Source organism: Triticum aestivum, chromosome 2A (assembly GCF_018294505.1).
Source record: "Triticum aestivum cultivar Chinese Spring chromosome 2A, IWGSC CS RefSeq v2.1, whole genome shotgun sequence".
In the NCBI taxonomy this organism is placed as follows: Eukaryota; Viridiplantae; Streptophyta; class Magnoliopsida; order Poales; family Poaceae; genus Triticum; species Triticum aestivum.
The window spans coordinates 322,361,109-322,387,915 of record NC_057797.1 but is presented as its reverse complement, the minus strand read 5'-3'; positions in this window follow the sequence as shown (position 1 = coordinate 322,387,915).

Genomic DNA, 26,807 nt, shown 5'->3' with positions numbered 1-26,807 from the left:
CAGTGAAAACGGATCTTAATTCCGACGCACAGTTAAAAGTTATGACTTTCCATAAATTTGGAAATTTGAATTAATGCGTTCACATGGATGGTTTTCTAATTCACTTTCCTTTTTCCTGTTTACGTGGTTCTTTTACTATTATGGAATGAAATTTTGTTATATAGGAGTATTGATTAGGGGATAAATTATTTCATTTATAGATTAGTGGACCAATTTTTTTTCCTTTTAGTCCGGCCGCTCCGAACAGCCAGGGAGCAGTCGGCCGCTGCGTAGACTTGTCCAGTTAGTTTAGGCAACAAACTAAACTCCAAACCCCCACAGACTAATGGGCCCCACTGGCTAGCTAACAAAATTAAACCCATGTTAACTGGTGTGTCTATGACATGTGGACCCTCACCACTAATTGGACTAATTAAACAATCTGCTAAACAAATGATCCTATGACACCTGGGCCCCACTACCTAGATTTGACCAGTCAACACAGTCAATGTTGACTATGGACCCTGCTGACTCAGCACCCCCTGGCCCACTATCATACACTCTAGCTAGAGTAACACTAGGTGACAAAAGTATATTTTGTTTTTAGTTTGAATTTATAATAAGTCTAGAAATTCAAAGAAACTTTGGAAATTCATAGAAAATAAACCGTAACTCTGATGAAAATAATTTACATATGAAAGTTGATTAGAAAGATGAGACGAATCTGGTTATACCATCCACATACCTATCCCATGCCTCTGACACTACAAACATGGAACCTTCCCCTCCGGTTCGTGTGTCCGATAACTGCCTGAAGCCAGGAAAATAATCACAGATACTTTCCCGCTCCGTCTGTAACGCGCAGCACTGCATTAGGTCGCCCCTAGTGCAACATATTGCCATGTCATGCTTTCTGATGCCTTTGTTTGATTTATTTTTATTGTTTCTTCCCCCTCTTCTCTCCAGTAGACCCCAAGACCGACGCTGATGCCAGTGAGTATGACTACACCGCAGACGTTTAGCCACTTGCAACACAGCTTCAAGGCAAGCAAATCCCCTTGATCATTCCTATATCACCCATTCTTTCTCTCTCATGCTTGCATTAGATTTTGCTACCATTGTTCGGTAGCTCCTATCCTGATGCATAGCCTGCTGGTTGTAACCTGTTGTTGTTACTTTACATGTTATCCTATATGCTTAGTATAGGTTGGTTAATAATCCATAAGTGGCCCCACACCCTTGTCCATGTTACCATGCTTTGCTTCTGGGTGACTCGATCAATGTGATCAAGGTGCAGAGACCGAGACATCACCAGCACCCCCTTTAGTTGTACGACTTTGTAGAGTTACTGTCGAGTGTCGAGGGTGATACCTGGAATCTCACTCTTGATGATATGTCTATAGTGTAGCTAATCGGTCGTGGATTACTGAGGGTGATTCCTCATTCACCACTCCCAATGATGACTCTATCGTGCAATAGCTCAAGTGCGAACCCTTTGAGGGTGATTCCTCCAAGTTCACCTTGACAGTTACATCGAGTAGGAATCCATCAAGGGTGATTCCTTAGATTCCCCTTGATGTTATGGACACACGGATACCTTGACTTTCACCTCAATCCTTTGTTGAAGTCGGGTCAACCCAAGGGGTACCCGCAAGAGTTATTGAAGTCAGGTTGACCCTAACAGTACCCGCAAGATATTAACGTGGCACGACCCAGCAGGAAGAGACCGCCCCAGGAGAGCGCTGGGCCTGCCCTTGTCATAAGACCGCGAGACGGGGCGAGAGGATCATTGGGCATTTCCGCGAGCTCCTTTTACCCTAACGGGTTTGGATATGTGATCTGAGTAGGCCTCTAGCCTTTTCGCACGAATCACCATGCAGGAATAAGTATGGGCACTCGGTGTTGGACGATTCTCCCGAAAGCTTTGTCAGACGTCCAGTTCAGCATTGCAGCATGGTTGGGCAAGCGGATCCTGGAACAGTTCCATTTGGTCTCGGTCACCCTCACAACAACCCGGAGTGCTTAGGGTGAGCGGCCGAACAACCCCTTCGCGCTTACAATGTCGACCGGCGGGGACCTCTCTGCAAATCCTAGGTAGGACTACGATATTTCGATCAGCCGAGGCCGGGCATAGCCTAGAAAAGTGTGTCCGGTGGGAGTTAATCGAGTGTGTTGGGTAAGTTGGTCCACCCCTGCAGGGAAGTAATCCAATAAAATAGTCGTGTCCATGGTAAGGGATGCTCGGAGTTGTATCACGATCTACTACAACAAGAACTGGATACTTGTTACACTAAACAGATATGATGGCTCCGGGATCGCTTTCTCGCAGGTAGTCAAGGAAGGATCTTTGGGCATGGCTAATAGCTTGTTACTATATGTTATGTTATTCTACTCTCTTGTTTTGCTGCAAGATACTAGTCTTCAATAGGCTAGGCATTACCCCTCTACTCTGGCATTCTGCAGTATAGTCCACAAGTACAACCCCTTCCTATTGATACCAATGCATATTTAGCTTAGATCTGATGTAAGTCTTGCGAGTACTCTGGATAAGTACTCATGCTTGATTTGCTACCTTTTCCCCTTTACCTGATTGCTGTGATCAGATGACGGAGCTCCGGAGCCAAATGAACCCGCCGATGACAACTACCACACCGACGAAGCCTACTACTACGTGGAGACTGACGACCAGGAGCATATAGGAGGCCCCAGGCGCCTTTCCGGTCTAGAATAATTGTTTGTTTTCGCCTTCTTAAGGCACCTTTGTAAATGTGTGTACTCAAACCTTACTCTTGATGTAATTTCGGGTCTTGCGACCCTGGCTTGTAATCTATGTTGTTTCTATATTTATCCTTTGTGTCGTAGAGTTGTGTTGTGATATTATACGTGTGTCACTGATCTTGATCGTGCATGTTGTGTGGATGTTTAGTGCATGATTAATTTCGATGGCATCACAATTTACCAATCTTCAGAGTTGCGATTAATTCGTTCAAGAAGATCCCATTTGAATTCAGTAGTTGTTTTCATAAAGGAACCAGTCAAAGAAGTATCAAGCATTCATCGATCATTATGAGAAAGCCGAGCATAAAAGTTTTGTATAATCATCTCTCTTAAGAGCTCATGGTTGGGGCATGTGTGCATCATATGTTTAAGCATCCCCAAGCTTGAGCGATACTTTCTTCTTTACGAGGCCAAAAATTATATATATAATTACAATCATGATGAACCAAGTGCATGGGATAAAATTTTCTGGTGGAATTCCAGCTTCAGTCGATTCCCATCCCACATTCCAGTATCATCCAATAGCCTGTACCAAGATAATGCTTTTTCCCTCAAAGATAAGGAAACATCTTCTTAAATCCATCCTCTATTAAACCTGCAAGCTTAAGCAATCTACAAATTTCATACATATATATCAAGTGCATATCAGGAAGTATTGTTCCATCTCCTAGATATGGATTAGCAAGTAGTTTCTCCATAATACCCGGAGCAATTTAACAGTAAATATTTTCAGTAGCTTCTGTAGTTTGAGGAGCAACTCTTACCGCTTCCGATCGAGGTGAAGATACCCCTAACAAGCCCCTCAAAGGATTATTTTCCATAGTGACAAGTAACAAAAAGTTTTTGCACATAATAAAACGGTTTCCTTACCAAATTCCACTTACCAAAGGCGCTTCACTCCCCGGCAACGGCGCGAGAAAATAGCCTTGATGACCCACAAGTATCTGGGATCAATCGTAGTCCTTACGATAAGTAAGAGTGTCGAACCCAACGAGGAGCAGAAGGAAATGACAAGTGGTTTTAGCAAGGTATTCTCTGCAATTATTGAAAGTAACAGCGACAAAGAGTTTTGTAGCAAGGTGATTCATAGCAACTAACAAGTAGCAAAAGGAAGAAAGGTGCAGCTAGGTGGCCCAATCCTTTTTATATCAAAGGACAACCCGGGAATTTCTCTTATAGTAAGCAAAGCGTTCTCAAGGACACATGGAAATTCTCGTCTAGTCACGTTCATCATATTTAGTTGATTCACATTCACTACTTTGATAATTTCATATGTGGGTGGACCATTGCTAGGGTGTTGTTCTTACTTGAACAAGCAACCCTCTTATGATTAACCCCTCTCACAAGCATCCACAACTACGAAAGAAGAATTAAGATAAATCTAACCATAGCATGTAACATATGGATCTAAATTAGCCCCTTACGGAATAACTCATAAACTAGTGTTTAAGATTATGTCACTCTTGCAACCCATCATCTACTCATTACACCCCAATGCCTTACGCTAGGCCCAAATATGGTGATGTGTCATGTAGTCGATGTTCACACGACACCACTAGAGGAAACAACATGCATATCATCAAAAAATTGAACGAATACCAACTTCACAAGATTACTTATAACGAGACTTCTCCCATGTCCTCAAGAACAAAAGTAACTACTCACAAATCATATTCATGTTCAAGATTAGAGGTGTATTGTATATGATTAAGGATCTGAGCATGTAATCTTCCACCAAATAAACCAACTAGCATCAACTACAAGATGTAATCAACACTACTAGCAACCCACAGGTACCAATCTGAGGTTTTGAGAGAAGGATTGAATACAAGAGATGAACTAGGGTTTGAGAGGAGATGGTGTTGGTGAAGATGTTGATGAAGGTTGGTCATCCCATGATGAGAGGATCGTTGGTGATGTTGATGGCTTTGATTTCCCCTCCCGGTGGGAAGTATCCCTGGAGAAATCGCTCAGCCGGAGAGCAAAAGTGCTCCTGCCCAGGTTCTGCCTCAAGACGGCTGCGCTTCGTCCCAAAGTCTTCTTCTGATTTTTTTCTAGAGAAAATGGCATCATATAGGAGAAGGGGGTCCATGGAGGCCTGCTGGTGGCTCCCACCTAATGATTCTTCTTAGAGTACTTTTTATTAATTCCAAAATAATTATTCATAAATTTTCAGGGTATTTGGAGCATCGGAGAATATCTATCTCCGATGTAGCTTTTTCAGGTCCAGAATTCCAGCTGCCGGCAATTTCCCTCTTCATGTGAAACTTGCAAAATACGAGAGAAAGATCATTATAATTGCCTCATCAAGGGAAATATTGTCCTAAAACATTATAAATAACAGTAGGGTAACACGGTGCAAAATGGACATATCAGACACCTAAGCAAAAAGATTATTTGGCAGCTAATTAATCAGGGGAGAGAAAAATATGTAATATAGATAATTACTAACACTATGGGTAACATCACACTTACGAAGACAAGACGAATCTATAACCTAATAAATGAAGTGTTCAAGGACACCACACATATGTTAGGGCATCTCCAACACCGACTCTCAAACCTCCCGCATCCATCCGGATCGCGCTATCCGGACATTAGAAGCCATCCAATGCAGGCCCTGGATCGGTATGTGGCACGGTCTGGGCGCGTTTTCACCCACAAACCGGAGACAAATGGGGGGCATTGCGGAGTTGGGACCTATCCCACGTTTGCTTCTGACCGCCTTGGCCCATTGAAAACCCATCCTCCCTCCCACGCGCGCTTCCCACCCGAAACAGTTAGTGCCGGTCTAGAGCGCTAGTGCAAGCATTCATGCCCGGCCAGAGCGGACACGACCGCTCACTAGTGTCGGCATTGAAGCGGCATGCCGATCAAGAGAGTGTCACCCGCATCGCTTCCCGGTGCAGGCGACTACTGCGCATTCAAATGACATGACGGTCGTTCGTCTATCTGTCTGCCGCCCACATTGATGGCGGGCGATTGTCGAGGCGTCTCCTTTGATGCCACCCGTCCGTCCCTCTACCGCCCGTCTTTTCTATACAAGTCACTGCCCCGGCCATAGTAGCATTCATCCGCCTCCGATCCCTCACTGCACCACTCCAACCATGGATTCTTTCCTCACCAAATCTCTATGGGACAGGGTGATGCTGGACCAAAAGAAGGAGATGACCGCCATTACTGTCGACTGGCTGGCCAGTAGGCAACCAGAGGATGACGACGTCCCAATGGAGGACACAGTTGATGACGACGAGCTGGTGCCACCATCCTCATCCACGCTACCCTCCTCCTCCTCTGTTCCACCCTCGCCGGTGCATTGCACCATGACCATTAGCGAGGCCCATGCCCACTACATGGACATGGTGCGGGAGGAGCGGTAGAAGCAGTTCGGGGAGGCGCAGGCTGACGCTGCCTACAACCACCACCTCCAGGAGCATCTGCAAACAAAGGAGTAGCTCGCCACGGCAGGGCGGTCATGCCGGACGCGGACATGGTGGAGCAGGAGACCCTGCTTGAGTCCTACTGCTCCACCCGCAAGATTCGCCTCACCCTCTGGCGGTACCGCCAGTGGGTGGCGGAGGTGGTAGCTGCTGACAAGGAGTGCAATGAGGAGGCGGGCTAGGCGTTGTTCGGTGAGATCGACGATGAGGACATCGCTGAGGCCGCGCTTTGTCGCCACAACCACGAAGCCGACACGTCTGTGGGCGTTGCCGGCAGCGAGGAAGAGTAGTGCACGGTAGGTTGCCACCGCTCTAGTCTGAGGAAGGCCACTGCTCCTCCCCTCATGTCGACGCCTAGCTAGGTGGGTTGATTATCGTCGGTCGATTAATCGCTTGGTGGCGACGTGGAGGCGAACAACTTCAGCTCCTGGGTCTCCGTAGGCGGAGCCAGAGAAGGCGAAACTTCTGTTCTTGGGGCTCATGGCCGGACATGAGGATCGGGTGCCAGCGACCATTTAGATTAGGTATTACTTATACCTCCAAAGCCGGACTATCACCGTAGTTGATGTAAATGTAATGACATCTGTCATGTTTATATGAAATTCGTCCATGTTTGCACGAATCTCGTTCGGTTGGTCCGAACTGTTATCAAAATGTATGCGGCTATGGTTGGATGGCGGCCTCCCGCATCCATGTCCGCGGACTGGTCCCTGATACGTCTCCAACATATCTATATTTTTTTATTGTTCCATGTTATTATATTATCATTCTTGGATGTTCTACAATCATTTTATAGCAACTTTGTATCATTTTTTGGGACTAACCAATTGACTTAGTGCCTGGTGCCAGTTGTTGTTTTTTGCTTGTTTTTCGTAGAAAATCATTACCAAACGGATTCCAAATGCAGCGAAACTTTTTGGAGAATTTTTCTGGACCAGAAAGAACAACATGGGCCAAAGAAGTACCAGAGGGGTGCCCCGAGGGGGGCACAACCCACCTGGGCGCGCTTGTGCCCACCTCGGTGGCCTCCCGCGCCGCCTCTTCGCCCTATAAACACCCAAATATTCCGAAAACCCTAGGGGAGTCGACGAAACACAATTCCAGCTGCCGCAAGTTCCAGAACCACGAGATTCAATCTAAACACCATCATGGAGGGGTTCATCATCCTCATTGGTGCCTCTCCGATGATGCGTGAGTAGTTCATTGTAGACCTACGGGTCCGTAGGCATTAGCTAGATGGCTTCTTGTCTCTCTGTTGATTCTCAATACAATGGTCTCTCGGAGATCTATTTTATGTAACTCTTTTTGCGGTGTGTTTCTTGGGACCTGATGAACTCTTTGAGTTTATGATCAGATATATTTTATCCATGAAATTTATTTGAGTTTTGATCTCTTATATGCATGATTATCTATAGTATCGTATTTCTTCTTCGAATCTTTGGTTTAGTTAGGCCGACTAGATCAATTTTTCTTGCCATGGGAAGAGGTGCTTTGTGATCGGTTCGGTCGTGCAGTGTTCTTTCCCAGTGACAGAAGGGGCAGCAAGACACGTATTGACCGTTGCTATTAAGGATAACAAGATGGGGTCTATTCCTACATGAATAGATCTTGTCTACATCATGTCATCATTCTTATTGCATTACTCCATTTCTCCATGAACTTAATACACTAGATGCATGTTGGATAGCGGGCGATGTGTGGAGTAATAGTAGTAGATGCAGGCAGGAATCGGTCTACTAATCTTGGGCGTGATGCCTACATATTGGTCATTGCCTGGATATCGTCATGACTGTTTGAAGTTCTATCAATTGCCCAATAGTAATTTGTTTACCCATCGTGTGCTATTTCTTGAGAGAAGCCACTAGTGAAATCTATGGCCCCCAGGTCTATTCTTTATCAAATTTGCTTTCCGATCTATTATTTGCCACTTTTATTTCAGATCTATTATTCCAAAAACCCAAAAATACCTTGCTGCAATTTTTTGTTACTTATTTTATTTCGCTTTTTATCGATATCTATTTATCCAATCTACCACAAAACAATCTATCTTTTTACCGTGGAGGGATTGACAACCCCTCTTACGCGTCAGGTTGCAAGTATTTGTTCTTTGTGTGCAGGTTCCGTTTACATAGTGTTGCTTGGTTCTCCTACTGGATTGATACCTTGGTTTCATAACTAAGGAAAATACCTACCGTAGCTATGTTGCATCATCCCTTCCTCTTGGGGGAAATACCGACGTAGTTCAAGCGGCATCAAAAGGAATTTATGGCGTTGTTGCTGGGGAGACATCATCAACATCTATCAGGTTCCTAATCACAAATCTCATCTCCTTGCAATTTACATTATTTGCCATTTGCCTCTCATTTTCATCTCCCCCACTTCACAAAAAGTTGCCATTTTATTCGCCCTCTTTCTCGTTCGCCGTTTTTTGTCAGATCTCTTCTTGCTTGAACTTGTCATCATGAGTGATTTTGGTATGGCAGAAATAGATGATGACCTAACTCCTAAAATTGGATGATCTGGCAATCTGGATGCTAAAACTTTTGTTTTGGGGCAAGGGAATGTTATGGGAAAAGAACATATCCAAGAATTTTTCAATTGTGCTGGAAATATAACTCTTGACGATGCTCCTATACTTAAAAGAACTAAATCTTATGCGGAAGCTATTTCAGCACTAGTTCTGAAACTTGAAAAAAAATCTATCTGTACCCATGCTACCTTGCAAAGATTGTCTTATGAGCTACACGTTATAGAGAATCCCAAAGCTAAAAAGTTCGCTACCCTTGTTCTTATGAATGAATTTGATCACATAATACGGGAAGCTAGGGAATATTTTTATTTTTATGGTATGGACCGTGAAAAACTGGTGATAGATGAGATCCTTTATAATAGTGATTACATGTTGAGACATTTTCTTGGAAACAATCAAAATTTTCATGAGAATCTTAAAAAGGAAATCCCCGATTTAGATATAATCCAACAAGTTTTCAATGATGTTAATCAACACTATTCTTGGATGGTTGCGGGAAATCAACGGGAATATGTTGATAAGCAACTTGATAATGCTAAAGTATCAATGGATAATGTGTTTCAAGTTATTTTTGCAAAACCTCCTAACAAAAACACATATAAGGAAAATAAGGAGAAAGATGAAAACACTTGAATCTATGCATTATGCTTAGCTAGGGGCATAAAACGATAACGCTTGTTGGGAGGCAACCCAATGAATAAATTTTATTTTTGCCTTTTTCTTTCTGTTCTTGAGTGTTTGCACAATTATGCTACTGTTATGATTGTGTTTTTTATTTTTAATTAGTGTTTGTACCAAGTAAAGCCTTTGGGACTATGTTTGGTGATAGTTGATTTGATCTTGTTGGAAAATAGAAACTTTTACGTCCAGTAAAATAATTTTAATAAATCACAGAAGCAACAGAAAATTTAGAATTTTTGACACAAGATTGATACAAATTGCCTACATCGTCCTAATTTTTCAGAATGTTTGGAGTTACATAAGTATACGAAGTTTTCAGATTGCTACAGATTGTTCGGTTTTTTGACACATTCTATTTTCTTTGTGTTGTGTGCTTATTTTGAAGAATATATGGTTTGTATTATAGGGTATAAGCCATGGTAAAGTTGGAATACAATAGATATAATGCGAAAATAAAATATGAATGGATTTTAAACAGTATTTAGAGTAGTGATTTGCTTTCTTATGCTAACGGATCTCATGAAGGTTTTGTTGAGTTTTGTGTGATTGAAGCTTTCAAGTTTTGGCTGAGATCACGATGGATGAAGGAATAAGGAGTAAGAAGAGCCTATGCTTGGGGATGTCCCATGGCACCCTAAGTTATTATCCAAAGAGAAACAAGCAACTAAGCTTGGGTAAGCCCCGGAAGGCATCCCCTCTTTCTTCTAACGACCATCGGTATTTTACTTGGAGCTATATTTTTATTCATCGCATATCATGAGTTTTGCTTGGAGCGTCTTGTATTATATAAGTCTTTGCTTGATTTGATTTTTAGTTAGAGTGATCTATCCTTGCTGTACACACCTATTTGAGAGAGACAAAATTATGCTATGATTTGTTAGAATTGCTCTCTATGCTTCACTTAAAAAATGAGCTATGGAATTGCTCTAGTGCTTAACTTATATCTTTTTGAGCATGGTGTGCTTTAATATTTTTGAAGAATTGCTCTCACGCTTCACTTAGATTTATTTGAGAGTTAGTAAATTTTTGAAGAAATTCTCTCATGCTTCACTTGTATTATTTTGAGAGATGAAAATTTTGATGCTCATGCTCTTCACTTAGATTTGCTTGAGATATCAAAAGAAACATATGAAATTAGTCCCAAAGTGATAGATATTCAAGAGGGGTATAATAAAAACATTCATGAAGATCATTGGACAAAATAAACTTGATTCTTTGTAATAGTTTTGCGATATGATGATAGTGATATGTCAGTCATGTTGGTGAGTAATTATGCTTTAGTAAGAATATTGGTGTTAAGGTTTGTGATTCCCTATGCAAGCACGAAAGTCAATAGTTGTGTAATGAAATTACATCCTACTTGTGGTGCATTATTCGGTGTTACATATGCTTAATGCTCGCTTATGTGATTTTTCGTTTCTTGGTTGGATGTTTCTCAATCTATTTGCTAGCCTTCACTTGTACTAAGTAGAGATACTACTTGTGCATCCAAAATCCTTAAACCCAGTTTTGACATGTGAGTCCACCATACCTACCTATATGTGGTATTCCCATGCCGTTCTAAGCAAATTTGTATGTGCCATCTATAACTTTCAAAATTAATTTCCTTTTTGTGTGCTCGTACCGCTCATGAAGCGGCAGGGGGTGGCCAATATTTTCCATGCTAGATGTGTTATTCTCAAGATGAGTATTTATTCACTTGTCATTACATGATAGTACGACGGTAATAGGGATGCCTAATCCCAAAATGAAAAAGAAATTTACTTTATGTGGTCAAATAATAAATTCCTTGGAAAGTGTTGGTATGGAAGGCACCCATGGATACGGCTAGCCATGGAAAGTGAAAGAATGGTGGAAAAGGGAATAAACTTTATTTTCTATTTGGGAACCGCCTATGATATATCTAGCATGGAAAGTGTTGGGAATTACTCGGTCGTTTTTGTTGATGGGAAAAGTATGCCTCTCAAAAATTTTATCTCTCAATTTAAGCTTTGAGATCTGGCATCTCTACAAATCCCTACTTCCCTCTGTGAGGGGCCTTTCTATTTACTTTATGGAATTTTTATTTTTATTTGAGTCTCCATCTTCTCTTATAAAGCACCAACTAAGGGGCACTATGATCATACTTGAGCATTGGGTGTAGCTAATATGCGAGTGTGTTTCACGAATGGATCAATGATTGAGGATCAATGATTGAGCATGCTGGGCTAGGGATAACTTGCTTTAGTGTTGATATTTTGAAAGACATGGTTGCTTGTTGATATGCTTGAGTATTGAAATCTTCATGTAAATACTAGACTATTGGTTTGAATCATATAAAAGTCCAAATGTCCATGCTACAAAAGAAAAGATTATGTGATGAACATGTTAGGCAGCATTCCGCATCAAAAATTCCGTTTTTATCATTTACCTACTCGAGGACGAGTAGAAATTAAGCTTGGGGATGCTGATACGTCTCCATGGTATCTATGATTTTTATTGTTCCATGTTGTTATATTATCATTCTTGGATGTTTTACAATCATTTTCTAGCAACTTTATATCATTTTTTGGGACTAACCTATTAACTTAGTGCCCAGTGCCAGTTGATGTTTTTTGCTTGTTTTCTACTTCGCAGAAAATCATTACCAAACGGAGTCCAAACGCAGCGGAACTTTTTGGAAAAAAATTGGACCAAAAGGAACAACATGGGCCAAAGAAGTACTAGAGGGGTGCCCTGAGGGGGCACAACCCACCTGGACGCGCCCGGAGGCCCAGGCGCGCCCTGGTGGGTTGTGCCCACCTCGGTGGTCTCCCGCACCGCCTTTTCGCCCTATAAATACACAAATATTTTGAAAACCCTAGGGGAGTCGACGAAACACAATTCTATCCGTAGCAAGTTCTAGAACCACGAGATCCAATCTAAACACCATCACGGAGGGGTTCATCATCCTCATTGGTGCCTCTCCAATGATGCGTGAGTAGTTCATTGTAAACCTACGGCTCCGTAGGCAGTAGCTAGATGGCTTCATGTATCTCTTTTGATTCTCAATACAATCGTCTCTCGGAGATCTATTTGATGTAACTCTTTTTGCGGTGTGTTTGTTGGGATCCGATGAACTTTGTGTTTATGATCAGATCTATTTTATCCATGAAAGTTATTTGAGTTTTGATCTCTTATATGCATGATTATCTATAGTATCGTATTTCTTCTTCGAATCCTTGGTTTAGTTAGGCCGACTAGATCATTTTTTCTTGCCATGGGAAGAGGTGCTTTGTGATGGGTTCGGTCGTGTGGTGTCCTTTCCCAGTAACAGAAGGGGCAGCAAGACACGTATTGATCATTGCTATTAAGGATAACAAGATGGGGTCTATTCCTATGTGGATAGATCTTGTCTACATCATGTCATCGTTCTTATTGCATTACTTTGTTTCTCCATGAACTTAATACACTAGATGCATGCTGGATAGCGGTCGACGTGTGGAGTAATAGTAGTACATGTAGGCAGGAGTCAATCTACTAATATTGGATGCGATGCCTATATATTGATGATTGCCTGGATATCATCATGATTATTTGAAGTTCCATCAATTGCCCAACAGTAATTTGTTTACCCTCCGTCTGCTAATTCTTGAGAGAGCCACTAGTGAAATCTACGGCCCCTGGGTCTATTCTTTATCATCTTTGCTTTCTGATCTATATTTGCCACTTTTATTTTTAGGTATATTATTCCAAAAACCCACAAATACGTTGCTGCATTTTTTTGTTACTTATTTTATTTCGCGTTTTGTCGAGATGTATTTATCCAATCTACCACAAAAAATCTTTTTTTTACCATGGAGGGATTGACAACCCCTCTTACGCGTCGGGTCGCAAGTATTTGGTCTTTGTGTGCAGGTACCATTTACATAGTGCTGCTTGGTACTCCTACTGGATTGATACCTTGGTTTCATAACTGAGGGAAATACATACCGTAGATGTGCTGCATCATCCCTTCCTCTTTGGGGAAATACCGTCGTAGTTCAAGTGACATCAATCCCCCTGTCCATGGACGGATGCTAAAGAAAATTTATAGGTTGTCGTTTAAGATGCCCTTAATTCTCACTATAGAGATAGTAACATAGACTAGCAGTATATGCACATTATATTGGGAAACATTTACAGCCGGGGCGCTGGCTGAAACTTTAGCCGGCTGCACGGGCTCCCTACGATCCTTTTAGACCGTGCGCCACACAGCCCCGAACCACGCGACCCCGACCCTCCCCCACCCGTTCCCCTGTTGGGGAACGTAGTAATTTCAAAAAAAATCCTACGCACACGCAAGATCATGGTGATGCATAGCAACGAGAGGGAGAGTGTCGTCCATGTACCCTTGTAGACCGTTGAGCGGAAGCGTTATGACAACGCGGTTGATGTAGTCGTACGTCTTCACGATCGACCGATCCTCAGTACCGAACGTACGGCACCTCCACGTTCAGCACACGTTCAGCTCGGTGACGTCCCGTGAACTCATGATCCAGTAGAGCTCGGGGAAGAATTTCGTCAGCACGACAGCAAGGTGACGATGTTGATGAAGTTACCGTTGCAGGGCTTCGCCTAAGCACTGCTACAGTATGACCGAGGTGGATTATGGTGGAGGGGGGCACCGCACATGAATGGGAGAGATCAATGATCAACTTGTGTGTCTAGAGGTACCCCCTGCCCCTGTATATAAAGGAGCAAGGGGGAGGCCGGTCAGCCCTAGAGGGCATGCCAGGAGGAGGAATCCTTCTCCTAGTAGGAGTAGGATTCCCCTCTTTCCTACTCCTACTAGGAGGGGGAAAGGAAGGGGGAGAAGGAGAAGGAAAGGGGGGCGCCCCCCCCCCTCTCTCCTAGTACAATTCGGACCAGAGGGGGAGGGGGCGCGTGGCCTGCCTTGGCCGGCCCCTCTCTCTCCACTAGGGCCCAACAAGGCCCATTAACCCCCGGGGGGTTCCGGTAACACCTCCGGCACTCCGGTAAAATCCCGATTTCACCTGGAAATCTTCCGATGTCCAAATGTAGGCGTCCAATATATCAATCTTTATGTCTCGACCATTTCGAGACTTCTCGTCATGTCCGTGATCATATCCGGGACTCCGAACTACCTTTGGTACATCAAAGCATATAAACTCATAATACCAATCGTCACAGAACTTTAAGCGTGCGGACCCTACGGGTTCGAGAACTATGTAGACATGACCGAGACATGTCTCTGGTCAATAACCAATAGTGGAACCTGGATGCTCATATTGGTTCCTACATATTCTACGAAGATCTTTATCGGTCAAACCGCATAACAATATATGGTGTTCCCTTTGTCATCGGTATGTTACTTGCCTGAGATTCGATCATCGGTATCCCAATACCTAGCTCAATCTCTTTACCGGCAAGTCTCTTTACTCGTTTCGTAATGCAACATCCCGCAACTAACTCATTAGTCACATGCTTGCAAGGCTTATAGTGATGTGCATTACCGAGAGGGCCCAGAGATACCTCTCCGACAATCGGAGTGACAAATCCTATTCTTGATCTATGCCAACTCCACGAACACCATCAGAGACAACTATAGAGCACCTTTATAATCACCCAGTTACGTTGTGATGTTTGGTAGCACACAAAGTGTTCCTCCGGTATTCAGGAGTTGCATAATCTCATAGTCATAGGAACATATATAAGTCATGAAGAAAGAAGTAGCAGTAAACTTAAACGATCAAGTGCTAAGCTAATGAAATGGGTCAAGTCAATCACATCATTCTCCTAATGACGTGATCTTGTTGATCAAATAACAACTCATGTCTATGGCTAGGAAGCTTAACCATCTTTGATCAATGAGCTAGTCAAGTAGAGGCATACTAGTGACACTATGTTTGTCTATGTATTCAGACATGTATTATGTTTCCGGTTAATACAATTCTAGCATGAATAATAAACATTTATCATGAAATAAGGAAATAAATAATAACTTTATTATTGCCTCTAGGGAATATTTCCTTCAGTCTCCCACTTGCACTAGAGTCAATAATCTAGATTACACAGTAATGATTCTAACACCCATGGAGTCTTGGTGCTGATTATGTTTTGCTCGTGGAAGAGGCTTAGTCAGCGGGTCTGCAACATTCAGATCCGTATGTATCTTGCATATCTCTATGTCTCCCACCTGGACTTGATCCCGGATGGAATTGAAGCGTCTCTTGATGTGCTTGGTTCTCTTGTGAAATCTGGATTCCTTTGCCAAGGCAATTGCACCAGTATTGTCACAAAAGATTTTCATGGGACCCGATGCACTAGGGATGACACCTAGATCGGATATGAACTCCTTCATCCGGACTCCTTCATTTGCTGCTTCCGAAGCAGCTGTGTACTCCGCTTCACATGTAGATCCTGCCACGACGCTTTGTTTAGAACTGCTCCAACTGACAGCTCCACCGTTCAATATAAACACGTATCCGGATTGCGATTTAGAATCGTCTAGATCAGTGTCAAAGCTTGCATCGACATAACCATTTACAAAGAACTCTTTGTCACCTTCATAAACGAGAAACATATCCTTAGTCCTTTTCAGGTACTTCAGGATGTTCTTGACCACTGTCTAGTGATCCACTCCTGGGTTACTTTGGTACCTCCCTGCTAAACCAATAGCAAGGCACACATCATGTCTGGTACACAGCATTGCATACATGATAGAGCCTATGGCTGAAGCATAGGGAACACTTTTCATTTTCTCTCTATCTTCTGCAGTGGTCGGGCATTGAGTCTTACTCAATTTCACACCTTGTAATATAGGCAAGAACCCTTTCTTTGCTTGATCCATTTTCAACTTCTTCAAAACTTTATCAAGGTATGTGCTTTGTGAAAGTCCAATTAAGCATCTTGATCCATCTCTATAGATATTGATGCCCAATATATAAGCAGCTTCACCAAGGTATTTCATTGAAGAACTCTTATTCAAGTATCCTTTTATGCTATCCGGAAATTCTATATCATTTCCAATCAATAATATGTCATCCACATATAATATTAGAAATGCTACAGAGCTCCCACTCACTTTCTTGTAAATACAGGCTTCTCCAAAAGTCTGTATAAAACCATATGCTTTGATCACACTATCAAAACGTTTATTCCAACTCCGAGAGGCTTGCACCAGTCCATAAATGGATTGCTAGAGCTTGCACACTTTGTTAGTACCCTTTGGATTGATAAAACCTTCAGGTTGCATCATATACAACTCTTCTTCCAGAAAACCATTCAAGAATGCAGTCTTTACATCCATTTGCCAAATTTCATAATCATAAAATGTGGCAATTTGCTAACATGATTCAGACGGACTTAAGCATCGCTACGGGTGAGAAGGTCTCATCATAGTCAACTCCTTGAACTTGTCGAAAACCTTTCATAACAAGTTGAGCTTTGTAGACAGTAACATTACCGTCAACATCAGTCTTCTTCTTGAAGATCCATTTATTCTCGATGGCTTGACGATCATCGGGCAAGTCAACCAAAGTCCACACTTTGTTCTCATACATGGATCCCATCTCAGACTTCATGGCCTCAAGCCATTTTGCGGAATCTGGGCTCATCATCGCTTCCTCATAGTTCGTAGGTTCGTCATGGTCAAGTAACATGACCTCCAGAACAGGATTACTGTACCACTCTAGTGCAGATCTTCCTCTGGTTGACCTACGAGGTTCGGTAGTAACTTGATCTGAAGTTTCATGATCATCATCATTAGCTGCCTCACTAATTGGTGTAGGTGTCACCGGAACCGGTTTCTGTGATGAACTACTTTCCAATAAGGGAGCAGGTACAGTTACCTCATCAAGTTCTACTTTCCTCCCACTCACTTCTTTTGAGAGAAACTCCTTCTCTAGAAAGGATCCATTCTTAGCAATGAATGTCTTGCCTTCGGATCTGTGATAGAAGGTGTACCCAACAGTTTCCTTTGGGTATCCTATGGAGACACATTTCTCGGATTTGGGTTCGAGCTTATCAGGTTGAAGCTTTTTCACATAAGCATCGCAGCCCCAAACTTTAAGAAACGACAACTTTGGTTTCTTGCCAAACCACAGTTCATAAGGTGTCATTTCAATGGATTTCGATGGTGTCCTATTTAACGTGAATGCAGTTGTCTATAAAGCATAACCCCAAAATGATAGCAGTAAATCAGTAAGAGACATCATAGATTGCACCATATCTAGTAAAGTACGATTACGACGTTCGTGGCGTGAGTTGCGAAACTATTCCACATTGTTTCAAATGTAAACCAAACTCGTAACTCAAATATTCTCCTCTAGGATCAGATCGTAGAAACTTCATTTTCTTGTTACGATGATTTTCTACTTCACTCTAAAATTCTTTGAACTTTTCAAATGTTTCAAACTTATGTTTCATTAAGTAGATATACCATATCTGCTTAAATCATCTGTGAAGGTGAGAAAATAACGATACCCGCCACGAGCCTCAACATTCATCGGACCACATACATCAGTATGTATGATTTCCAACAAATCTGTTGCTCGCTCCATTGTTACGGAGAACGGTGTTTTAGTCATCTTGCCCATGAGGCATGGTTCGCAAGTACCAAGTGATTCATAATCAAGTGATTCCATAAGTCCATCAGTATGGAGTTTCTTCATGCACTTTACACCAATATGACCCAAACGGCAGTGCCACAAATAAGTTGCACTATCATTATCAACTCTGCATCTTTTGGCTTCAACATTATGAACATGTGTATCACTACTATCGAGATTCAACACAAATAGGCCACTCTTCAAGGGTGCATGACCATAAAAGATATTACTCATATAAATAGAACAACCATTATTCTCAGATTTAAATGAATAACCGTCTCGCATCAAACAAGATCCAGATATAAAGTTCATGCTTAACGCTGGCACCAAATAACAATTATTCATGTCTAAAACTAATCCCGAAGGTAGATGTAGAGGTAGCGTGCCGAGAGCGATCACATCGACTTTGGAATCATTTCCCACGCGCATCGTCACCTCGTCCTTAGCCAGTCTTCGCTTAATCCATAGTCCCTATTTCGAGTTGCAAATATTAGCAACAAAACCAGTATCAAATACCCAGGTGCTACTGCGAGCTCTAGTAAGGTACACATCAATAACATGTATATCACATATACCTTTGTTCACCTTGCCATCCTTCTTATCCGCCAAATACTTGGGGCAGTTCCGCTTCCAGTGACTAGTCCCTTTGCAGTAGAAGCACTCAGTCTCAGGCTTAGGTCCAGACTTGGGTTTCTTCTCTTGAGCAGCAACTTGTTTTCCATTCTTCTTAAAGTTCCCTTCCTTCTTCCCTTTACCCTTTTTCTTGAAACTGGTGGTCTTGTTGACCATCAACACTTGATGCTCCTTCTTGATTTCTACCTCCGCAGCCTTTAGCATTGCAAAGAGCTTGGGAATCGTCTTATCCATCCCTTGCATATTATAGTTCATCACGAAGCTCTTGTAGCTTGGTGGCAGTGATTGAAGAACTCTGTCAATGACACTATCAACCGGAAGATTAACTCCCAGCTGAGTCAAATGATTATGGTACCCAGACATTCTGAGTATATGTTCACTGACAAAACTATTCTCCTCCATCTTGCAGCTGTAGAACTTATTGGAGAATTAATATCTCTCAATCCGGGCATTTGCTTGAGATATTAACTTCAACTCCTGGAACATCTCATATGCTCCATGATGTTCAAAACAACATTGAAGTCCCGATTCTAAGCCGTAAATCATGGCACACTGAACTATTGAGTAGTCATCTGCTTTGCTCTGCCAGATGTTCATAACATCTGGCGTTGCTTCTGTAGCGGGTTTGGCACCCAGCGGTGCTTCCAGGACATAATTCTTTTGTGTAGCAATGAGGATACTCCTCAAGTTACGGACCCAGTCCGTGTAATTGCTACCATCATCTTTCAACTTTGCTTTCTCAAGGAACGCATTAAAATTCAACGGAACAATAGCACGGGCCATCTATCTACAATAACATAGACAAGCAAAATACTTTCAGGTACTAAGTTCATGATAAATTTAAGTTCAATTAATCATATTACTTAAGAACTCCCACTTAGATAGACATCCATCTAATCATCTAAGTGATCACATGATCCATATCAACTAAGCCATAACCGATCATCACGTGAAATGGAGTAGTTTTCAATGGTGAACATCACTATGTTGATCATATCTACTATATGATTCATGCTCGACCTTTCGGTCTCAATGTTCTGAGGCCATATCTGCATATGCTAGGCTTGCCAAGTTTAACCCGAGTATTCTGCATGAGTAAAACTGTCTTACACCCGTTGTAGATGACCGTTGAGCTTATCACACCTAATCATCACGTGGTGTCTCTGCACGACGAACTTTGGCAACGGTCCATACTCAGGGAGAACACTTTTACCTTGAAATTTAGTGAGAGATCATCTTATAATGCTACCATCAAAAAAAGCAGAATAAGATGCATAAAGTATAAACATCACATGCAATCAATATAAGTGATATGATATGGCCATCATCATCTTGTGCCTTTGATCTCCATTTCCAAAGCACCGTCATGATCACCATCATCACCGGTGCGACACCTTGATCTCCATCGTAGCATCGTTGTCATCTCGCCAACTATTGCTTCTACGACTATCGCTACCTCTTAGTGATAAAGTGAAGCAATTACAGGGTGATTGCATTGCATACAATAAAGCGACAACCATATGGCTCCTGCCAGTTGCCGATAACTCTGTTACAAAACATGATCATCTCATACAATAAATATAGCATCATGTCTTGACCATATCACATCACAACATGCCCTACAAAAACAAGTTAGACGTCATCTACTTTGTTGTTGCAAGTTTTACATGGCTGCTACGGGCTGAGCAAGAACCGTTCTTACCTATGCATCAAAACCACAACGATAGTTTGTCAAGTTAGTGTTGTTTTAACCTTCTCAAGGACCGGGCGTAGCCACACTCGGTTCAACTAAAGTTGGAGAAACTGACACCCGCCAGCCACATGTGTGCAAAGCACGTCGGTAGAACCAGTCTCGTGTAAGCGTACGCGTAATGTCGGTCCGGGCCACTTCATCCAACAATACCCGCGAACCAAAGTATGACATGCTAGTAAGCAGTATGACTTGTATCGCCCACAACTCACTTGTGTTCTACTCATGCATATAACATCTACGCAATAAACTGGCTCGGATACCACTGTTGGGGAACGTAGTAATTTCCAAAAAAACGATGCACACGCAAGATCATGGTGATGCATAGCAACGAGAGGGGAGAGTGCTGTCCATGTACCCTCGTAGACCGTTAAGCGGAAGCGTTATGACAATGCGGTTGATGTAGTCGTACGTCTTCACGATCGACCGATCATCAGTACCGAACGTACGGCACCTCCGCGTTCAGCACACGTTCAGCTTGGTGACGTCCCGCGAACTCACGATCTAGTAGAGATTGGGGAAGAGTTTCGTCAGCACGATGGTGTGGTGACGATGTCGATGAAGCTACCGTTGCAGGGCTTCGCCTAAGAACCGCTACAGTATGACCGAGGTGGATTATGGTGGAGGGGGCACCGCACATGGTTGGGAGAGATCAATGATCAACTTGTGTGTCTAGAGGTGCCCCCCTGCCCCCGTATATAAAGGAGCAAGGGGGGAGGCCGGCCGGCCCTAGAGGGCGCGCCAGGAGGAGGAATCCTCCTCCGAGTAGGAGTAGGATTCCCCTCTTTCCTACTCCTACTAGGAGGGGGAAAGGAAGGGGGAGAAGGAGAAGGAAAGGGGGCGCCCCCCCCCTCTCCTAGTCCAATTCGTACCAGAGGGGGAGGAGGCGCACGGCTTGCCCTGGCCGGCCCCTCTCTCTCCACTAGGGCCCAACAAGGCCCATTAACCGCCGGGGGGGTTCGGTAACCCCTCCGGCACTCCGGTAAAATCCTGATTTCACCCGGAACTCTTCGATGTCCAAATGTAGGCTTCCAATATATAAATCTTTATGTCTCGACCATTTCGAGACTCCTCGTCATGTCCGGGATCATATCCGGGACTCCGAACTACCTTTGATACATCAAAACATATAAACTCATAATACCGATCGTCACAGAACTTTAAGCGTGCGGACCCTATGGGTTCGAGAACTACGTAGACATGACCGAGACATGTCTCCAGTCAATAACCAATAGCAGAACCTGGATGCTCATATTGGTTCCTACATATTCTATGAAGATCTTTATCGGTCAAACCGCATAACAATATACGTTGTTCCCTTTGTCATCGGTATGTTACTTGCCTGAGATTCGATCGTCGGTATCCCAATACCTAGATCAATCTCTTTACCGGCAAGTCTCTTTACTCGTTCCATAATGCAACATCCCGCAACTAACTCATTAGTCTCATTGCTTGCAAGGCTTATAGTGATGTGCATTACCGAGAGGGCCCAGAGATACCTCTCCGACAATCGGAGTGACAAATCCTATTCTTGATCTATGCCAACTCCACGAACACCATCAGAGACACATGTAGAGCACCTTTATAATCACCCAGTTATGTTGTGACATTTGGTAGCACACAAATTGTTCCTCCGGTATTCAAGAGTTGCATAATCTCATAGTCATAGGAACATATATAAGTCATGAAGAAAGCAGTAGCAGTAAACTTAAACGATCAAGTGCTAAGCTAACGAAATGGGTCAAGTCAATCACATCATTCTCCTAATGATGTGATCCCGTTGATCAAATAAGAACTCATGTCTATGGCTAGGAAACTTAACCATCTTTGATCAATGAGCTAGTCAAGTAGAGGCATACAAGTGACACTATGTTTGTCTATGTATTCACGCATGTATTATGTTTCCAGTTAATACAATTCTAGCATGAATAATAAACATTTATCATGAAATAAGGAAATAAATAATAACTTTATTATTGCCTCTAGGGCATATTTCCTTCAGTCCCCGCTCCACAGATCTCGCTCCTCTTTCTTTCTTCTTTCTTTGATGGCGAGCTCCTTGCGCGGGCACCATGGTTGTCACCGACGAGTTCCTTGGGGTGGACTCCATGTAGCATGAAACGGAGGTCGACACCGTTGAGCTCCTTGGGAGGGTTCCATGGTCGTCCACCACTTTCCTTCTCGTCCTCCTCCGGCCACGGTCATGGCGTACTCGCAACTCCGCGGCTGCACAGCCATGCTACGACCAGTGACCGGCCATGCTACAACCAATGACCGGATTTGTTACAAGGGAGGCGACGGTGATTTTGTGGCGGCGACGTCGGTGCTGCCATTTTGCCGCAGCCCGTACCGAGAAAGCTACGATTGGCGGCAGGATTTGCTACAACCAATGGGGGTCATCCCACGGCGGTGGTGACCACGGCCCGACAGTGATGCTGCAACCAATTTGTTTTTTGCTACAACCAACCCCATTTTTTGCTACTACTGTCTTCGGATTTTGCTGGAAACAACCATTTTTTTGCTACCGCAGTCTTGATTTTTGTTGGAACTGGTGTGTGATTTTGCTTCCACCATATCATGTTCTTGCTGGAACCGGTGTCTCGTATTTTTTTGGTTCCACCCACTGTGCGAGTTTTTTGATGGAACTGGTGCCCCATTTCTTTTTTTGCTTCCACAATATGTTTGTTTTGCTGGAATCGCACGGATTTTTGCTACCACCACTTTTTTGGTTGTAAGCTACGCGGTTGTGCCATTTTGATTCTGCAACCGGCGACGAGGATGGCTGACTGCCACCGGAGCTGTGGCCGTTGCACCGGAGCTGCGACCATCGCCATGGGGAACTGCAACCGCGGGAGCATGCTGCTGCATGCATGAGGCTGAAGACGACAACCGACAGCGATGATGATGACCGGTGACAATGGCAACCGGTGAAGAGGGCAGTGACGGACAGAGAATGTGCGTGCGGTGCTTCAAGGCCGAGGGCATTGCGCGGTGTTGGTTTGACTTTTCTTTTTGTTTCTCTGCGTGCGAGTGGTGAACGAGGATGAAGATTAGGCTATAATCGAATGGTTGTTAGAAGGCATATCAGATGGCTGCGGGCAGACCGGCCCAAATTTGGGCCGGCGCGCCAGTGTAGATTAGTGCCCTATTATATTACTAGTCTAACTTACTCCATGCTATGGCTAGTCTTAGGGACTACCTTTTGGATGATCTGCCCACAGCCAATTCAATGGCCCTTTCCAAAGCCAGCACTGATCTTATCATAAACTAATGGCATTAATTACTGTTTTGATCCACTCCGGCACTCCGAATAAACATGACAGCACATGGTACCGTTCACCTAGGGCGTGTTTGGTTTCTTTGCTCGCACCTGCATCGCACCAGGCATGCAAAAGCTGGCCTGTTTGGTGTCATGTGGGGACTTCTTAGCCTGGCCCAACTGATGCAAAAGCAGGCGTCCCAGCCAGGCTGAGAGGAACACATGAATCGAGCGTTCCTGCGATGCAGCCTCACGCCTGCACCCACGCTTCCACTTAAAGTGAAGCGGTACACGAGAATGACCCTAATATTGTCCAGAATTACTTCAACTTCCACCGCAACTCTCTCTCCTCTACTCATAGATTGGATCGAGGAAACAGATCGTTGTCGTCGCTGCCGGAGCTTCTTCTTGTGCCGCCGATCAGAGCTACCACCTCCGCAACTGGCCATAGCCCCCTTGTGATGTAGGGTGGAACTCTAAATGGTCGATCTTTCATGAAAGGAGCAGATCCCAATGAGGAACACAAAGAACACGAGGGAAAACACGAAAGAATCACTCAAACCAATGAGATTAGGTCACACATATGCTAGATCCTCGAAACACAAAAGGAGATACAAGATCCACGATCAACAAAGGACGATACAAAGGTAATCGGTTCTTCTCCGTGAGGAGGTCTTGAGGGGTCTTCCCATGAAGGGGTCTCGAATCCAAGGTGGATCTTCTCCAAAGAGGTAACGGTCCCTCGCAATGGAGTAGATCCGGGTGGATGAGTGAAGCTCTATCTGACATATGAGCTAACACAACGCTAACCCTGTTGGAGGAGTATATATAGTCTAGGGCCACGAAGGGGTAAGTGAGGGGCGAAGGGGTACATGGGCATCGGGCCCGTTACACTGTGCGCAGAAAGGTGTCGGTCGTCCGATGGGTACCGGACGTCCGGTAGCTCGCGAGGGTCCGGTTGTCCAGTACTTGTCGGGCGTCCGACGTTTTGGTTCGGGATAGCCATCGTCGGATTTCCGGACGTTGTCGGTCGTCCGGTGGCTGATGGTCATCGGACGTACGGTATCTAGCAGTCGTCCGGGAGCTGTATAGTCCCTTGGCTGTAGCTGATCTGGCAGGCTGAACCTCCAGGCGTCGGACGTCCGGTAAGGACCGGTCATCCGGTGGCTGTAGATTTCGGGCAGCTTCTCCATTTGGTCCTTGTACTTGGTGTCCTCGTCGTCTTATCCATGGTCTTCCTCTTTGTTACTGGTCATGCATAACAAATATATTTGAGGTAGTAGCCATGTCTCACATGTGGAAAGTGACGATCCGGAGATGAGCGAGTTCACCTTGCGTGCAATGGCGTATAGTCGAGGTCTCATCGTATGTCCTCTTGGGGCATGGGGGTAGTCATAGTGTACATGGCGATGATTGCAGGATGCTCTACATCATCTCCCCCCCCCCCTTGGGAAAGATCCAACCTCGGATCGTGATCCTCATCACCATGGAAACGATTGTCATGGATGGACTTGTAGTTGGACGTAGCTGAAGACATGGCGCAATCCAAGTACTCCAAGGTGTCTTTGGAGTAGTAGACATGAAAAAAGAGCAAACACAAGCGCCACTTGGAAATACAATGGTTAGCGCACACAAAGTGTCCATCAAGTAAGTATGAGTCCGTTCGGCAAGATTGTTCGTGACAAAGCGCATTAAGCTTATCAAGATGATATCGAATGATGTGCAAAGCATTCATTGTGCACACAAATGTATTTTGAATATGATCAATGCAACCACGGTGCAAAATGATGTCATAGTGAGACAGTTTATCAATAGCATGAATATGTCAATGGATGCTTAATATGGTTATGTTACATGCAATTGATGGTAGGCAATATGATCATGATGTATGAATATGCCATCAAGGAAGATCACAACAAATTTGCTAAGGAAATGCACAAGCTCATATATCATGGATAACATAGGAATACAAGATTCAACAAGGCAATCATAATGTGAGTCAATCCATGCATAGGGTGCAAACTTGTGGTGAGTATGATATTCATCTAGCATGACATGTGTCAGCATAATCAACGAATATGGAAGTGTTGGTGAAATGTGTCAAAGGAGTGTTGATGTACCAATGCTCGATGCCGTGGCATGAGTGGAGGTTCGAAGGTGCATCCAATAAGTCCGAGCGCTCCTCAATTTGAAGGTCCATAGAGCCAATCTCCAATGTCACTCCTTCGTTCGCGAGATGTACCATGTAGACAACAAGGAGACAACAATGAAAGAGTGACCCGTCCAATATGCGTATTTGAGGATGGCTCAAAGGGAAGGAGTTCACCTTTATCAGAATGTCAAAAATGTTGGTGTCGCGCATCGTGTACGCCTTCACATGACCAAGTTGTCTCGTGATGGTACCACCTTGTGAATCCTTCAAAACGAAAGAACATGAAAAACACTCGGAAAAACAAATGAGGTTAGCGGAAGTGCAAAACCTATCATTCATGTGGTAAGATTCCCAACAAGTGTATGCATCATGCTCATCATAAGAAAGGACAAGGGAGCATTTCATAGTCTGGAGGAATATGATGCGAGAACAACCAAATACAATAGGCTTAATCAAACAAGCACGCATCACAAGTAATATGTCCAAGTCTCCATTATCAATAAGCATAGATGCAACAATTGGAGGCAAAGCGATAATGAACAAGATATATCATGTGAGAGGCATGAACATATATGTCATCAACCCAAGAAAGCGAGGAAGAGTGGAACATGGGTGATGCGACAAAGCAAGCAATCATAGTGATCAAGTCAAGCAAGCTAGTAGTGCGAAGATGCAACGTACTATAAGGAATCATGGCAAGCATGTCATGGGTGCAAATAGTGTGCATGAATACTTCACGTGACATAGCACAAGCATGAAAGGAAGATATGAGCAATGTATCATCATTGTATTGGCGAGAGGCCATATGTAAATAGCAATGGGACATCATGACTCTCCCAACACAACAAGCATCAATAGCATGGGGCACAAAGAAATCATGGCAATAGCTACAAGGATCTCCACCAAACATGCAAATACACATAGAAGTAGTATAATGGTGAATCATGGGTAGATGCAAGCAAGGGTCACAATTGCATGGAAAGGCATAGAAGCAAGCATAACATGCAAAGTGAATGTGGTAGAATGGGCATAATG